Source organism: Rattus norvegicus, chromosome Y (assembly GCF_036323735.1).
Source record: "Rattus norvegicus strain BN/NHsdMcwi chromosome Y, GRCr8, whole genome shotgun sequence".
Lineage (NCBI taxonomy): Eukaryota > Metazoa > Chordata > Mammalia > Rodentia > Muridae > Rattus > Rattus norvegicus.
In genome coordinates, this window is record NC_086040.1 from 31,620,720 (window position 1) to 31,635,196 (window position 14,477).

At 36.4% G+C, this 14,477-nt stretch overlaps 1 long non-coding RNA gene across 1 annotated transcript in view; it reads left to right on the forward strand.

Annotated features, from left to right (window-relative positions):
- The first annotated feature begins 216 nt into the window (after positions 1 to 216).
- The window catches only part of LOC134484412 (uncharacterized), a 142,369-nt gene continuing 128,108 nt past the window's right edge, over positions 217 to 14,477 (forward strand). The window contains exons 1-2 of the long non-coding RNA XR_010061859.1: positions 217 to 451; positions 6,990 to 7,080. This is a non-coding gene — a long non-coding RNA (uncharacterized LOC134484412). The remainder of the gene's footprint in view (positions 452 to 6,989; positions 7,081 to 14,477) is intronic.

The window sequence follows — 14,477 nt, forward strand, 5'->3', positions numbered from 1 at the left end:
AATCATGCACTTCTTAGCTTCATTAATATTAATCATATCTAATTTTGGTGGCTGATCTATCTATCTATCTATCTATCTATCTATCTAGTTATCTATCTAGATATCTATCCTTGTCTCTGTCTCTGTCTCTGTCTCTCTCTCTACATATATATATATATATATATATATATATATATATATATATATATATAATTTGGTGGCTTCTACATCTATGAAATTATGTGAAATTTTAATATGGATTCTGTGCTCCTAGGTGAAGAATGGAGTATCCACAAATGACAATACCAAATATACTCCCTCCTGTTCTTATGAGCCTATTGAGGTTGAGGTTTTACTGGAACTCAAGCCATTCTTCTCCCTTCTCATCATCCTGTATCTATTGTTTGGCTTGAAGAAAGTATCATTGTAAAACATCCAAAAGCCTGAAGTCTCACCCTTGGAACACAGGAAGGTAGATATTAAAGAAATAATATCTAATGTGACTACAGAACTGCATTCTATAGTCCATGCTGTCCTTTGATTCACTGATGTCAGGTAATTTCTGCATTAAATAAAAATTTGGGCGTTTATCATTTGAAGTAGGTACACAATATTTACACTATTAAATTCACTCTTTAGCTTGGCCAGCTTTGTTGCGAAAATCATTGCAAAAAACTAGATTTGGAAAACAGAATTATTGAGTACACATTCAGGAATATCTATAAAGTCCCCTATCAAGGAATTAACAATTAGAAAATTAAATACATAATCCACTCATTTTAATATCTGTAGGGAAACAATGCCCTTTGGGAAACAGATAGAACTTAGGAAATTGAATTGTTTGTCACAGGAATGGACCTGGTAATAAAATTATCCAGAAGGCTCTCCTACATCCCATGTTACTAGGTATTTTCTACACATGCCAAGACCCTGAATAACTTTGTCCATTCAGAGCAGGTAACCACTCATAAAGCAAAGGGAACTCTCTAGCATTAGAGAGATGTTCTGCATAAATGTTTCCACTGTGTCAAAGGAGACACTCCTGGAAAGGGCACCCTAGAATCTGGTCAATATTAAGAAAGATCTTTAGCAGGTAGGCCATGGCAATTCTCAGGGATAATGTCATTAGGCCGTATCTAAAAAATCTCTTGCAACCTAGAGAGCCCTAGCTTTTTCTGTGATATCAAAAGTAATGTCGTGACTGCAGCTGCCTCTCAGACATTCCTTTAGTACCTCTAAGGTTTATTAATTGGCCTTTATTTTAGTTTAAACAGCTATTTAGGAGGGAGAACAAATAGGATGTAGATATCAGACATGGGGGGAAGGAAGTTGGCCTAATGTTTTAGTTTAAAAAACAAAGAAATACATGGTACATGGGAAAGCTCTGGGTACTGTGTAGGGGTTGTGAGGGTACACTGAACACATCACCTTGATCTTAACCTTCAACATATTGGATTCAGGAGGTGAGAGCCTCTCAGTTGCATCTGCATTTCCTTGCTGGTTATGGCTCCTGGAAGTCAGAGATTTTTTATTATTAATTTCTTTATTCCAAAAGGCAGGGATTCGGAAGGGTTCAGTTGTTTTTCTGAGAGCTCATGACTTTCATTATTTTTCTCCATGAGAAAAAGTTCCTAAGGAAGGAGTGATGACAAGTATTGTATCCTCTGCTCAGTGTAAATTCCTCCTTGCTTTGGATTCCTATAGTGCACTTTGTTTCTGACACTGATATCTGTGACAGAGATGTGCATCTAGCTGCGACATCATCATCTCAGTCTTTCCACTAGTATTACTCTGATTACAATTCCCTGACAGGTACCCTTTAAATTTCTTGGTCGATACGTATGATTCCTTGACACTTTTCTTTTCTTTTACTTATATCATTTTTAAGCAATTTATTGCTTTTTTAATTGGATACTTCTATATTTTCTTTACAAATATAATTTCCTTTCCCAGTTTCCTCTCCAAAAGAGCCCTGACCTGTCCAATTCCCCTTTTTCTATAACCCCCTTACTGCCTCTTGACATTCCGTTGAACTGGGAATCAAACCTAGGGTGGACCAAGGGCCTCTTCTTCCATTGTTGCTCACCAAGACCATCTTCTGATACATATGGAATTGGAGCCATTGGTCTGTAATGTGCAGTCTTTAATGTTGATTTAGTTCCAGAAAGGTTTCGTTCATTGGCATTGTTCTTATGGGGATTAAAGCCCCATTCAGATCTTGTAATCCTTTCTGAACATTTACCAACAAGAGGTCCATTTTCAGTTCAGGTTTTGCCGTTATCTTTTAACACTGTATTTCACATACTCTAGCTGTGTCTCTCGGGAAAGGTCTATATCTGTTCCTGGCATAATGCACTTCTTAGCTTCATCAATTTTATATCGTTTTGGTGGCAGATATATATATATATATATATATATATATATATATATATATATATATATATATATATATATATACTTTTGGTGGCTCCTACAACTAGGTGGTTAGGTGGAATGTTAACATAGAATCTTCCCAACTAGGTAAAGAATGTAGAATTCAGAAATGACAATGTCAAATGGACTCCATCCTGTATTATGAACATATTGAATTTGAGGTTTGACTGGTGGTAATGCCATTCTTCTCCCTGCCTATCCTCCAGTATCTAAGGTTTTTACTTAAGAAAGAATAATATTAAAACATCCAAAACCCTCAAGTCTGGCCATGGGAACACAGGAAGATAGGTAGTACAGAATTAATATCAAATGGGACTAGAGAACCGAATTCTATAGTCCATGTGTTGCTGATGTCTGGTAATTTTTAGATGAAATAAGCATTTAGGAGTTTATCATTTGAAGTGAGTACACAGTATTTACACCATTATGCTCAGTCTATAGCTAGGCACAATTTGTTGCCAAATCATTGTAGAAAATGGAATTGGAAATCAATATATTTGAGTACACTTTCAGGAATATTTATGAAATGCCCTGTCAATGAAAGTACAATAAGAAAGTAAAATACAATATTCATTTAATTACAGGACTGTAGGGAAAATACTGGCCTTTGTGATACATAGATAACCAAGAAAATTGAACTCTATGTCACTGGAATGAACCTGGGAATAAAAATATTATCTAGAAGAACCTCCTACATTAGATGTTCCTTAAACTTTTCTACCCATGCCAAGGCCCTTATTAACTTTTTCCATCCCAAGCATGTAACTGCTTAAAAAATCAAAGAGAAATCTCTAGCTTAAGAGAGATGGAGTATGTAAAGGTTTCCACTGTGTCACAGGAGACATACATGGAATTGGCACCCTCGAATCTGGTCTATGTAAGGAAAGCTGTTTAGCAGGTATACCATTGAACTTCTCAATGACATAATCATTAGGCCCTCCCTGAAACATCTCTGTAACCTGGAAAGCCCTAGCTTCTGTGATGTCACAAGTATTGTTGTGACTGAAACTCCCTATCAGATATCACTTCAGTACCTCTAGTGTTTACTAATTGAATTCTAATTCAGAGTAAACAGCCATTTTGGAGTGAAAGCAAAGAGGATGAAGAGATCAGAGATGGGGAGAAGGATGCTGGCCTTCTTTCTTGATATAAAAAAAGGAAGAAATACATGGTCCTTGGGAAAGCTCAGTGAGTCATTGGTACAGATTGAATGGGATGGCTGAAGAGACAGCCTTGATCTGAGCCTTCAATATAAGGGTAACAGAAGCTGGGAGCCTCCCAAAAACATCTGGACTTCCCTGTTATTATAGTTCTTGGAAGTCAGAGAATTTATATCATTTATTTCTTTATTTCAAAAGCCAAGTTTTGGGAAGGGCACAGTTGTTTTCCTGAGATCTCACAGCCTTTATTCTTTTTGTAAAAAAGAAAGTGTCCTAAGGAAGATAGGATTGACAAGTATTGTGTCCTCTTCTCAGAGTAAACTCCACCATGCTTTGGATACCTATGCTGCCATTTGTGTCTGACACTGATATCTGGGGAGAGAAGTGCTTCTGTTTGAGACTTCATCATTTCAGTCTTTCCACTAGTTTTACTCTGAATACCACTTTGGATTTCCGAGTCAATATATGTGATTAATTGTCAGTTTTCTTTCTTATCTTTCATTATATTTACTCTTTAGCAAATTTTATTGTTTTTTTTAACTTGTTGTTTCTATATTTAAATTTAAAATATTATTTCCTTTCCCAGATTCCTGCCCTTAAGATCCATATCTGTTCCCTTTCCTTCTTTTCAAACCCCCTTTTCTGCCAATTGACATTCCCTTGAACTAGGAGACAAAGCTAGGGAGGACAAAAGGCTTCTACTCCCATAGTGCCCAACAATGATGGGGAGAAGGAACCTGGCCTTCTGCCGTGGTATTAAAATAAGAGAAAAATACGTCATCCTTAGGAATGCTAAGTGCATACTTCATACCTGTTGACTGGAGTATCTAAAGAGATAGCCTTGATATGAGCCTTCACCATATGGGAATCAGGAGCTGAGAGCTCCTCAGAAGCATCTGTAATTCCAAGTTCTTATGGTTCCTGGAAGTCAGAGTGTTTATATCATTCATTGCTTTATTCCAAAAGCCAAGTTTTGGGAACAGTACAGTTGATTTGCTGTGACCTCATGGCCTTTATTTTTTTTTTTTTGTCCAAAAGAAAGACGTCCTAAGGAAGAAGGGAAAGACAAGTATTGTGTCCCTAGCTCAGAGTAAACACCTCCATGCTTTGGATTCCTATAGTGCAGTTTTTATCTGACTCTGATATTTGGGAGAGAGATGTGCTTCTAGTTGAGACTTCATCATCTCTGTCTTTCCACTAGTATTACTCTGAATACCACTTTAGATTTTCGAGTCAATGGCTTTGATTAGATGACTGTTTTCTTATCTTTTATATCTTGAGTTTATTTATTTTTTAACAAATTTAATTGCTTTTTTTAAACTAGATGTTTCTCTATTTACCTGTAAAATATTATTTTCTTTCTAATTTTCCTTCTTATAAAATCCCTACCTATTCACTATCCCTTCTTTAATGACACTTTCTGCCCCTTGACAATCCCTTGAACTATAAGACAATTCTGGCTTGGATCAAGGGCTTCTCCTTCCATTGGTGTCCATTAAGATCATCATCTGCCACAAATCCATTTAGTGAAATTGGTCTGTCCATGTAAATTCTTTTAATATTGGTCTAGTACCAGGAAGTTCTGGTTCATTGGTACCGTTGTTGTTATGGTGTTGAAAGCACCTTCAACTCTTGTAATCCTTTCTCAAAATCTACCAACAAGAGGTCTGTTTTCAGTTCACTGGTTTGCCACTAGCATTCACTTCTGTAATTGACATTCTCTAGCTATGTCTCTCAGGAAATATCTACATCCAGGTCCTGGTACAATGCACTTCTTAGCTTCATCAATCTTATTTAATTTGGTGGCTGTTATATATACTTTTTGTGACACCTACAATTATGAAGTTAGGTGGAATTTTAACATGGATTCTGCGCAAATAGGTCAAGAAGGTAGAATCCACAAATGGCATTGCCAAGTAGACTCTCTCCTGTTCTTATGAACCTACTGAAGTTGAGGTTTCACTGGTCCAGAAGCCATTCTTCTTTGTGATCATCCTCCTCTACCTTCTGCTTGGCCTTAAGAAAGAAACATGGTAAAACATCCTAAACAATTAAATCTGGGCCTGAGACACTAGAATGTAGATATTTTTGCAGATGATATCAAAAGTGACTAGAAAAGAAAATTCTATGCTCCATATGGTCCTTTTTTAACTGATATCTGGAAATTTTGGATAAAATATAATTTTGGAGTTTATCGTTTGATGTCGCTACACCATATTTACACTGTTATACTCAGTCTATTGCTGTGCGCCTTTGTTGAGAAATCATTGCAAAAAATGAGTTAGAAATTAGAATGTTTGAGTACACATTCAGGAACATTTATAAAATCACCTATCAAGGAATATACAGTAAGAAGTGAAATACAGTATTCATTAAAACTAAAGGTCTGTAGGGAAAATACTGGCCTTTGTGATACAGAGAAATCCTAGAATTTGAACTGTATTTCACAGTAATGTACCTAGGAATAAAATATTATCTAGAAGAATCTCCTACACTCCATGTTCCTAAATCTTTTCTACCCATGCCAGGTCCCTGACCAAATTTCACCATTTAGAGCATGTAACCACTAATGAAGCAAAGATAAGTTTGTAGATTTAGAGAGATGGATTTCGTAAAGGTTTCCATTGTGTCACAAGAGACATACCAGGAAAGGGCACCCTTGTATCTGGTTCATGTAAGGAAGCTATTTAGCAGGTAGGCTTTTTCTGGGATGTCACAAGTGTTGTTGTGACTGCAACTCCCTTTCAAATATTCCTTCAGGACCTCTAGAGTTTACTAACTGGCCTGTAATTCAGAAAAACGAGCCATTGGGGAGTGAGAAGAAAGAGGATGAAGAGATCAGTGATGGGGAGAAGGAAGCTGGTCTTCTGACTTGGTGTCAAAAAAAAGGAAGAAATATGTGGTCCTTGGGAAATCTCAGTGAATCCTTGGTAGGGGTTGAGGAGGATCACTGAAGAGATAGATTAGATCTGAGCCTTACACATATGGGAATCAAGAGCTGTGAGCCTCTCTGAAACATCTGGACTTCGCAGTTCTTATGCCGCTGGAAGTCAGAGATTTTATATCATTCATTTCCTTACTCCAAAAGCCAAGTATTTGGATGGTCACAGATGTTTTCCTGAGAGCTCATGGCATTAATTCTTTTCGTAAAATATAAAAAGGTCCTAAATAATAAGGGAGAGAAAAGTATTGTGTCCTCTGCTCAGAGCAAACTCCTCCATGCTTTGAATACCAATAGTGCAGTTTGTTTCTTACACTAATATCTGGGAGAGAGCAGTCCTTCTAGTTGAAACTTCATCATCTCAATCTTTCCACTAGTATTTCCACTGACTAACACTTAAGTTTTCTGAGTCAATTGGTGAAATAAGCTTGCATTTTTCCTTTCTTTTCTTTCTTTCTTTTTTTAAAATTTTTTAGCAAAACTCTCAAATATCATCCTGGGTGACGATGTAGATTAGACCCATCAGATGAAATGAAGAATTGAAAAACTCTCCTGGGGATGAAAATGGTAAGGAAATCACATTGATGTATCATAAATGCAGTGCCAAGAGCAATATTAATACTAGTCTGGGGAGATGCTGCCTTTATCAGAGACCACAGACCTTTAGTTTAGAATGATTCAGTACTAAACTGGGAATGGAAAATGATGGTTGATATGGTTCTAACAGATCTCATAACATTAAAAAGGGTCTCTTCCAGATCAGAGAATGATTATTGTAAAGCAACTTCCAGAATAAACTTATGAGACCCACCATCAGCCTGTGAAATAATGTGCGAAAGAAGAAATTAGTGTCTCTTCAGGGACAAACTGTTGCTTTCAAACAAACAGTAAAGTGTCCATTCTATGAATGATACATAGATATATACACATTATAGCAGGATGAATACAGAGTTTCTTCAGGTCCATGAAAGAGGTATTCAGCAGTTGACCTGGCTCAGCAATAAAGTTATTTTTTGCCAACTCATGAGACCTGAGCTCCTTCACTAGGAGATCCATGATTGAAGGAAAGAACAAACTTCAGACAACTTGTCTCAGATTTCTATGTAGTTCAGATTTCCTGGTCTTGGTCCTCAGAAGGAAGGACATCTTGTTTTTCAATTCTTGTTCATCCTATAATCCTTCTCTCTGATGCACTAATGCAAATAAATTAGGGTGCATTTCATTGATAGATTACAATTGATATTTTAATTCTGTTGCCAAGAACTATAGAAAATAAGAAGGGCTGTATCAAAGCATCCTTTGAAAGTCAGACTACGGGAATGTGTCCATTGGAAATTTGTAACTTAGCTGAAACTCTTACTAGAGACAAACTGCCATAAAAGGTCTTCTCTAGATACCTGGTGTAGTAGTTGGTGTTCCCAACAGATAGTAAAGGATGAATCTCTCTGTATAGAGGAATCTGATTGTTCAAAATGATCACAGACTACGGACCACATAATTTAACAATGGCTGACTATTTGTAAACTCCTAGAACCCATTAGATTATTAGTCCAAAAGGCTTGGTGTCTCATCTGGTCATAAGTATATGGATAAATTTTCAGTATGCAGGTTCTAATGTATGTGAGGGTTTGGTAGCATTGTGAGTGCAAACATGAAAAAGTAAAAGCTTCATTCTTCCATGTTTTCTATGGGGATTCAAATAAAAGGCATAGTTAAGAATAGACTGGGATTGCAATTCTCAAACAGACCAGTATCTTCAACTGAACATTCATTTCTGGGAAGCTGCACGCTGTCAGAATGGCTCAGGTGTATGTGAACTGCAAGATCTAGTCTGGGAAGGCATTCCTGTTCATCAATCACACCTGCCCCTACTACAGAAACACCCAAGACTTCCTCAATCAACTTTTTTGGACACATGGTCTTCTGGGATTCGAAGAGATTAGATCTACTAACAACAACAATGCGATTCAAGATTACTTACAACAGGTCACTGGAGTGAGAATAGTTCCTTGGATCTTTAAAGGTAGAGAAAGACTGCATAGGTAGTCACAGTGATCTAATCTCCCTGCAACAGAAAGAGAATATAATGATGTTGCTGAAGCAGTTTGGAGCTCTGCAGTTATAAAAGGGATGGCTGTAAAAGCCCATGCTGACAGCAGACATTCAACCATGCTGAGAGTTGAAGTGCGTCACAGATGACTTCAGTATTTTCATAGGACAGGGATTTAGAACAAATTGGCTTTTATTCTATTCCTCAGTGCAAAAAAATCTGTTGCTGTTTGCCTCAAACCATGGGGTAGGGAAACTTAAGAGGCAACAGAGGTTTGATTTTCCAGTCTTCATGTTCTGACATGTCTCTACTTCTAAGTCCATGTTTCACAAGCCAGATCATTTAAATCTCCAGGGAATCAGTTACTGTTTGCCTACCATGCTGGTCTTCTGAAGTCATTTTACAGAAGTCCACTTCCTAGTAATTATTAAAGCAATGAATATTATGAAGTTGTTTATGATCTACACACAGGCCTTTCATGCCCCAACCATGTACCATCCCACATCTGCCTTGGCAACTCTCAGCCAGTGTTTTAACCTATTCATACAATAACCCACAGAAGTCCACACTTGTATGAGGATGTTGTTTGAAAAACAGATGAATAGCTTTAGCATGGTTGTTCTTCACTGTAGCCATATTAACACAGACGACAGAGTATATGATGCATTCAGCTCTGTTTGTCGTGTTTAATTGCCCATAAAGTCCCAAACAGCTCTGAGTTGATTGTGTCAGAGTACGAGCAAAGTCAAATATAAAATGCAAAATTTCAGAACTCTCCTTCCAAGGCTGTTTGTGAAAGAAGTTGTTCGCAAAACACTGTCCTAATAAATTTATTCCATTCTCACTTTGATATTTTGATTTGATGTCTTGAAATGACATTTAATTATCATTGAAATGCAGGTTCTCTCTATGGTCTCTAGTGAGAAGGATTCATTTTTCAAAGGGATGTATCTGCAGATGCCTGAAAAATAAATATAAAGAATAGATCTTGATAAAATTCTAGGGTAAAGATGCAACATCCTACTCCAAAGATCCATATAAGAAGCACATTTGACATTGACCTTATATTATTAAGAAATTCTTCACATATTCCCTCTATCATTGGGGATTAAATAATCTCAGATGAATAGTTGACAAACAAGAATAGCCTTTAGAATCATTTTACCCTCTTCACTAATAGTTTTTAGCAAATAGAACACTAAAAGATCACATAGAAGAAATGGTTATAATCAAAAGATACATGTGGGTCAGCTCTAACTCTCATGGTCAAGGTCAATTTGGACACGCTCATTGTGGTCATGGATTGCTCTCATAAGACTCTGCAGAAGGTTTTACCTATTGCCTCAGTGTAAGCTCCAGGAAGACCAAGCTACCAGAGCTGATCAGGTTCCCTTAGAATGCACTTGAAAGCCACATACGCTGAGGAACTTTTGATGTGCTTTAGCTCTATTGTCAAGTTTTTTAAGCCTCTAACAAATAGCAAGCTGTCCTTTTTACTCCCTCCTCAACACCTCTAAATGAGCCCTAGCTCAATTGCTCAGTTTCATTGGTCATAGCTCAGCACCCCAATATGCCCTCATCTTACTGTGTTTCTAACATCCTGCCTGCTACACCAATGGCCACTCCATACTAGATCTCACATGACTGGTAGCTATTACTCCACCCTTAAATCCTTTCTTCACCCTTGTGTCTACTAGCCTGTTTGCAGGAATACTAGATATTCACACAACTGATTGGCCAAGAGCATCTTTATTGAACTATACAGAATCAATTTTGGAACAGGACCTTCAGTGTTTGCAGGAAGATTCCCGATCTAAGAATCAAAACGTGACCAAACAAGACTCAATCCATATCTCTGGTTTTGGGAGGGAGATAGAGCAATTAGAATTTCAGAGTTGAAATTCAAATAATTATAATATATTTATAGTATTAATTATGCCAAGATAAAAGGATCCAAAAAGTGGAAATGGGCAACATTAAAGGCAAGAGAAATTCCCTAGTACAGCAAACAATGTGGACGTGGTAGAAAGACTGGGTTCTTCCCAGCCATCTGAATTTGAACTTGAAATTCTTCTGATCACTTCTTGATCTCTGTATGTACAAATAACAAAAAGAAAAAGAAAACATAATTAAACAAAAAAACAAACAAAATGAAACAAAAAGCAAAAGCAAAACCGAATCAACCGCAATCCTAAAAGAAGAAGACCGAGTGAAGATTGTTTGAGGTCCTCATTTTTAACTACACTACAAACCACCAATAGCTTTCAATGCAAAAATTGTTCATTATTTTATTTGAAACTTCTCTTTGGGTCCAAGGAACAAGGTTTATAAGCTGCAAAAACAGGAAACAGAAACAAATAATACTGTAGAGCTCACCACTGGTATTACTATGGTGACTGTGGGCAATGCGGAAAATACTGCTGTTTGACAATGGGTCTTATGGTTTCCTATATGCTGGCAATATCTATGACTCTGAAATGAGTTAGAGTCATCACCAAATCATGAATAAATGAACTGTTCCTTTTGTTTGGATTACAAGATATGGCAATCAGTTGACTGACTATGATTTGTATTTTGTACCTAGCCTCTGTGGTAAAGCTAAGGCTTCTGATGGAAAATCCTCCACAAAATACTCGATGTTCAATGGTGCTGCCAGCCAAAATCCATTTCCTGAGGCTACTTTTCAATCTCCAGAAGAGGTTTCAAAATGTCAAACTTAACAATATTTTATTTGTAGCTTTGTCTTGTCACTTTTATTTTAAATAATGTGTGATTTCTGGCATAATTCCTTCTAATTTCTTCCTCACATAGAACTTCACTTTTGACCTCAAATTCCATTCATGAAGGGGTACTCTTACCTTGCATTGACTAAGTTTTCTATTTTCCTTTTATGGCTTACTGTGATTGCTTATTGTGGCTGTCTAAACAATGCATTATTGAGCAACTGACTCCATCAGAATGGCTTGTAGGCATCAGTGTATTGCATTTTCTTGATGGCTAGTTTATGTATGGGGACTTTGCCCACTGTGGATGGTACCAGAACTAGTAAGCTGAGGAGGTTATAGAGAAAATGTAGCTGAGAAGATTAATAAGCAGAGTTCCTCTTTCATTTCATTCTGCTGCCTTGTGTTCTTTTCTTGGATTCCATTGATTATGAACTGGAACTTGTCTTGTGAATAAAACCTTCAATTTCCCACATTGGCATTTTATATTTACTAAAACATAGTAGTACTAACTAGAACATTTGGCATTTTCTTGAGATCTGATCCGATAGTCCATCCTCCTGCTGGTATGTAACCTCACTTTTAAAACAATAAATCAATCCTGGACGCTCCAATCTTTTGAAATATTTACTCTGCCAACAACATCATATGTATGTAACTCTTACTTTTTTTAATCTCATGATATTTTTCCTCCCTCTTTATTTCTCTTTAAAATTATCTCCCTAGACATGTTAGCACTTTGTATTTTAAAGTTGTCCTCTGTCCCATAGCAGAATAATTATAGTCAAATTCTTGAGTTTCGTAAAAGTAGGTGATTTATTGTAGTAAAATTTTCTAATCAATATTTATTGCATTAACTTTTTAATTAATCAAAAATTGACATTATTATATTATCTACTTATCCTTAAAACTATAAAAGATTTGATTTATTCAAGTCTTTAAGGTTCTTCAGAACATCAGCTGGAACGTTCTTATATATATTCTGGATGGATCATGGTTACTTCATATGTCTTCTAACTAATATTATGCTTTAAAACTATGCTAATCTACGGTATTTTGTTATATACTTTAAGAGTGTTTCAAGTGGAATATTTCCTTGATTTCCCTCCTATGGTTTGAAATTGGAAAACAGGAAAGATAACGTGTTTTCTGTGTTCACTTTGAATTCTACTATTTTATGAATGTATTTTCAGCTTTAAGAAACTTAATCTTTCAGAGAACAATTGTCTCTATTCAGGATCACTTCTAGGTAATTCATAGTGCTCTTTGCATTTTAAATATTTTATCCACAATATTTTATTTTATATTTTCAGATTATTGTGAGGGGAATTTTACCTATATTTTCTCACAGTATGGTTTGGATTGGCATAAATGAAGGCTCAGGAATTATGTGTGTTCGTATGATATTCTACTTTTATGACCATATTTTTCAGTCTTAAGAGACTGACACATTTTTAGAGTTTTTAAAATGGTATCATGACATCTGCAAATGAGACCAATTTGATTTCTTCATTTTTTCTTTTGTATTCCTGGATCTTCTTCAGTTGTCATATTGTTCTAGCTAAAATTACAAATACTGTAATATATAGGTATGAAACCAGTGTATATACTTGTCTTCTTCCTGCTTGTAGTAGAACTGCTTTGAATTTTTCTCTCTTTAGCACGATGCTTGTGGTGGGCTTCTTGTACCTTGCCTTTACTATGTTGAACTATATCCTCCATACTTATAGCTTCCCCAAGACTAATCAAACTTGTAAGTCTGGGAATTGGAGAAAGCTTACCTGGTTGAAGATTGTTTTTTAATGTTGTCTTGAATCTGTTCACAAGTATTTTATTGAGAATATGTGTGTATAGGTGCAAATTAGTGTGTGATAACTTCCTCTCTTTCTGCCAGTCTTCTGTAACTCTTTTTTCCTGTCGCTTCCAACCCTGACCAGCAGGAAAGGTGTGACACAATGATGTTCTTCCCAAAGCAGTTTATTCAGGAACCCTTTTTCTGCAAGCCAGAACAATGTCTCCATCCAGCCCCCGAGCCCACTCCCTTATATGCGCCCTCAACCACCTCAACTGTCCAGTCTGCATAACCTCCATTCATAGGTCCATGTCACATGGCCTGATCAATCAATCGTCATGGTGCACCGGTGCAGCTCTCATGATGGGGCGTGGCTTAATTTCACGTGCTGGTCGGGAGACAGGGTAGCAGTCCCAAGCTCCATCTTGGGATTTCCGCTAAACTCGCTTCCCACAGTAAATCACGAATGCTTTAAAAATATTCTAGATTTGGGACTGTAAATATAAATAGTCTGAGTTTTCTCCATGTTTCCTATATTCTCTTTCATTTTACTAATTCAAACCTTTCATTACCTAAAATGGCCAGAGGGTATGACGATCTTGTTAATACCTTCCAAGAGTGACCTCTTCCTTTCTTTCATTATATAGTTGTCTACATTTTATTGATTTCAGCCATAATGAGTTGGATACACATGTTATACCCCTTCCCCAAGGCTAAAAAGCCATCCTGAAACAAGGTGCAAAGAGAGTGTAGGTGCCCAAATTGTGGATGGGATCAGACATGAAGCGTCTTCTGGATACAAGAAGTGCTGCCCTCATGTCACATAGCAGCTGTGGCTTCCTACACAGCTTCAAGCCAGTCAACAGTCAAGAATCCAGTGAAAAGACCTGAAAGCTGCTATAACTACCTGACATACTATGGACAGTTAGTGTCTTCTGTTGGAGGGTTGAAAAAATATTAGTAAGGGTTTATCATAGAGTTATTAAACACTATTTTAATGAAGAAGATATACACAGGTAGGATTCAAAGAAATAGAGTGATATGTGTAAAATAAATGGAAAAATATCAAAATTCATTGGTGGAAATTCTCAAAGAGTAAAATATATAAACTATATTCCTCAATATTATGTATATAGAAAATGTTTTATTATATAGGGATATTTAATGAAGCTACGTTATGGTTTCTGTTGGTTATAACAGATCTGCCAATTCTGTGAGTTTAATGAGTGCATTTTGTAATTTTATCTTAATAAGTTTAAAGTGGTTTTTTTCAAAAATAGTAAGCTTTATTTCCATGTACATGTTCAACAACGGGCTTCTATAAATCATATTATAAAAACCAAAACACTATATATCAAGAAAACATAATTATATTGGGCTACATATCCAAACAAAATAT